We start from the raw sequence: 4,213 nt of genomic DNA, 5'->3' as shown, positions 1-4,213 counted from the left end.
TAAACCCAGAGTGAAATATCCACAACATTCCACATATTTCATAAGCAGTCTGAGATATCGAAATCAGATTTTGGGAAATGATAGCACAAAAAGAGGAGAATATTTTGATTTTGTCATATGGTTATTATGCAAAGCCTCATTATCTATCGTGTTATTCCACTAACTACAGACTTTTCTGATGAAAGAATGTAATTTTTAAGGGCGATTGATTCCCGGTGAACCGAGAAATGATATGGGTTTTGGAACAACATAAGTGAAGTCATCACACGTTTGTCCTGTGTCGAGTGTACGCTTTTTCAAAAGATGCTGACCTTACTTTTCCTCAGTTCCTCACATAATAAACTTAAAAAAAACACTGTTTCAGAATTCTCTAGCAACTGCGTCTGCACAAAACGTTATTGAGGTGAGACTGTGTAAACTCCGCTGAGCTTTGGCAAAATAAGAAAATTTTAACATGGATACAAGATAAATGTGAAACTTCCTTGCAGATTAAAACTGTGTGCTGGACCGAGACTCGAGCTCGGGACCTTTGCCTTTCACGGGCAAGCGCTCTACCAACCAAGGTAGCCAAGCACGACTGCCAGGAAGTTTCATATCAGCACACACTCCGCTGCAGAGTGGAACTCTCATTTTGGAAACATCCCCAAGGCTGTGGCTAAGCCATGTCTCCGCAATATCCTTTCTTTCAGGAGTCCTAGTTCTGCAGGGTTCGTTGGAGAGCTTCTGCAAAGTTTTGAAGGTAGGAGACGAGATACTGGCAGAACTAAAGCTGTGAGGACGGGGCTTGAGTCGTGCTTGGGTAGCTCAGTTGGTAGAGCACTTGCCCGCCAAAGGCAAAGGTCCCGAGTTCGAGTCTCGGTCCGGCACACCGTTTTAATCTGTCAGGAAGTTTCATATCAGCGCACACTCCGCTGCAGAGTGGAAATCTCATTCTGAAGATAAATGTGAAGGTTTTCCTCAAAATTCTCCATTCGTGACCCTGCTCTGGAAGTTACAAAGGGTTAGATAACCAGATGAAAATAAATCGCTACATTTCGCCCGGAATACTAACCAAAGAAGAGGTGGCAGATCTTTTTGAATGGTCACCATGTAAGTGTGGGCGTGGAGGGGCCCCGCCTAATATATACCAAAAATGTGAGTGTGGGCTCCGTTTACAGTGACACTTCCCCTCCAGCACTCTGAGCGACTCCCACCACTACCTCTCTCACCACCCTTTCCCAGTCGACGGCGCATCTAGCAGCCACGGCATTTTGTGCACATTTAATCGTAAGCAGAAGTCGCATCGTTTCCAAGCGTTCAGCTGCACGTTGACCTCGGCACGCTCATAGTTGACGTTGGAAAGCACGATCCATGAACCGACGCTATAACTAGCCAGAAGAAGCACGATCCGTGTACCGACGGTACAACTAGCCAGAAGAATGTCCAGTTATTTAAAAGTAATCCCACTGGTCATGAGGCAGTCCATGTGATAGCAACACGATAAATGACAACCGCTGACATAATAACGTTTGCTAAAGTTTGACATATTTTAATCGCGACCCTATAATTTATAAAGTCTTAGTTGCCTCAAGAAATATTTTGTATTCAGGTCACAACGATTTATCAACTATCGAAATTCATTTTGGCAACAGGCCGGTCAGCTGTCAGCGTTACTTTCGTTCTTTACGGCCTCCCTCCTCTGTCTCACTCGTGGTCGTTGTGGATGAAAATGACTCGCCTCAAAAGCAAGCTTGTTTGATTCGTACCATCACTGCATGCTTACATTAGCTTTGAACACAATGTTTTGCCCAATCACGCTGAGAAGCTACTCACAGTATCACCAACGATACCACTTTCAAGATGTTAATAAATTTTCAAAAAATTCCTACTAATTTCACTACTGAGATATTAATGGGAAAAACAGCAACTAGTGTAAGTCTATTTCAGCAACAAACTACAATAGTGTCTGATTTAAACAAGAGGTAACAGAGGCAATTAATTCTATTGTTTGTAACTACGGTGGTCACGTTTCTGAGTAATTTTGAAGTTTATTTACTTGCGATGTCTTCAGAGTGCTGATTTCACAGAGATGGTGGCAGACAGCTTCCTGTCTGCCGTGATTTCCTCCGCAAAATTTTCCAGAAGAAAGTTAGCAGTTGGGGGAGAGGCAGTAGTTTACGTAGCCGTAGGAAGATAATAACTAATAGGTCGACATCTTTCGTGAACGATATGTTCTCAACAAATATTGTAGCTTATGAAAATTAAATTCTGAACCTTTTCTGTAGATTTCATATCAGTCATTTAAATGTACTTTGAGCTCGTTTTTAAGGATTGTACGTCAGTCGGTAAAAACGGAACTCATAGTATCGCTTTGTTGTCCGTCAGTTTTTCGGTGTTTTCGTCTGTCTGTCCTTCCCTGCAGAATCCTTTTTCTCGGGAATGAGCAGACCTATCAATTCGAAGGTTATGCCATGTATTAAAATCTATAGCCCTCTGGTTGTGTAAAAAATTTAATTTTATAATCAGTGCAGTCAGAAGATACGGCCATTTACGAGGGTTGAATCTTTAATAGTAGTAACTATTTATTTACAGCTCGTGCAAAATAGATGCGTGTTTCAAAGTTTTACTGACCTTCAAAGTAATGACCAGCATTGTGTATAATCCGTTGCCAGCGATGTGGAAGTCGTAGGATACTCTTAGCAGTGCCTGTTGTGTTGACAGTTCGAGCGGCCCGACGAATTCGTAGCAGTTCTGAAGCGAGTGTCGTGAAGTGTTTCCTTCAGTTGAGAAATCGAGTTGAAGTTACGACGGCTGAAGTTAGGGGAGTGCAGTAGGTGGTATAGCACTTAGCAGCCCCATCAGTCAAACAAATCAGTAACAGCTTGCACTGCACGTGCTTGAGCATTGTCCTGCAAAATGATGGTCAGGTCCTGCACAAAGTGTCATCATTTCTGTCTCTATGCTGTTCATTTTTGGAACACAGCCTACGACCAGCTTAGAGACAGAAGTGATGGCACTTTCTGCAAGACCTGACCATCATTTTGGAGGACAACTCTCAAGTACGTGCAGTGCAAGCTCTACTGATTTGTTTGACTGATGCGGCTGCCAAGTACTATACCACCTACTGCACTCCCCTGACTTAAGCCTTCTAGGCGCGTCAGTCTGGAACGGCGCGACCGCTACAGTCGGAGGTTCGAATCCTGTCTTGGGCATGGATGTGTGTGATGTCCTTAGGTTAGTTATGTTTAAGTAGTTCTAAGTTCTAGGGGACTGATCACCTCAGATGTTAAGTTCCATAGTGCTCAGAGCCATTTTTCACTTAAGCCTTCGTTCAACTCTATTTCTCTTAAGGAAACACTTCACGGCATTCGCTTCAGAACTGCTACAAATTCGTCGGGCAATAGACTGCGCCCCTCGAACTGCCAACACAACTGGCACTGCTAAGAGTATCCTACAACTTCCATATCGCTGGAAACGGGTTACACACAGTGCTGGTGACTACTATGAAAGTCAGTAAAACTTTGAAACATTCATTTATTTTGTACGAGCTGTAAATAAATAGTTGCCACTTTGAAATTCCAACCTTCGTATGTCACATGTTCTGATATTCCGGGACTCACTCATTAAAACCTATAGTGTACTTCCCTTTGGCCTAGAATCATGAAATTTGGCAAGAAGCAAGATTTCAAGTTACAAGTGAAGGAAAAAATCTGAATATTGTTAATTTGTAAATATTATCACACGAACATATATTTGTTTTTTCTTTTGTTATTTAACTTCAAAGTTAAAATTTAAACTTTCTCAGAAGTCTTGGTATTTGCGGGACTGATATCATACTAGTCGATAATATGCAAAAGTAGTAGAGAGTGACTCCCAGGACGGATGACCTGTCTACACCCATAATTACTTTTGTACGGAACCCTCAACGCGGGAGTCCTACTGGCACGGGATGGCAAATTTCTGTAGTTATAGGGATTGTTTCACAAGATGGTTGTGGCCCCTTCCTTAATGTGGCGCATCACTTTCATTACCAGTGCCCATCCAATCCTAATGGCCTAGAAGCTACGATCTGAAGTGTCTGTAATTTTGGCTGGAATCTACAAGACGACAGCAGACGTCTGCGGTGGCAGCTTCAAGTGTGACCGGGCGCCGCGTCCGTCGTTCACCAGACGTCGGCGACGAGCCGCTGCTGACTGCTGCTGCCGTCCCGTATTGTCACCCATCCTCAGTGGGG

General features: G+C 43.2%; 1 non-coding gene across 1 annotated transcript; it reads left to right on the top strand.

Annotated features, from left to right (window-relative positions):
- The first annotated feature begins 792 nt into the window (after positions 1 to 792).
- Trnaw-cca (transfer RNA tryptophan (anticodon CCA)) lies at positions 793 to 867 on the top strand. Its single transcript has one exon. It is a non-coding gene; the product is annotated as a tRNA-Trp (tRNA).
- Positions 868 to 4,213: the final 3,346 nt, after the last annotated feature.

This window comes from Schistocerca nitens, chromosome 9 (genome assembly GCF_023898315.1).
Source record: "Schistocerca nitens isolate TAMUIC-IGC-003100 chromosome 9, iqSchNite1.1, whole genome shotgun sequence".
In the NCBI taxonomy this organism is placed as follows: domain Eukaryota; kingdom Metazoa; phylum Arthropoda; class Insecta; order Orthoptera; family Acrididae; genus Schistocerca; species Schistocerca nitens.
The sequence above is the reverse complement of the archived record's forward strand: the minus strand, read 5'-3'. Positions and strand labels throughout refer to the sequence as shown.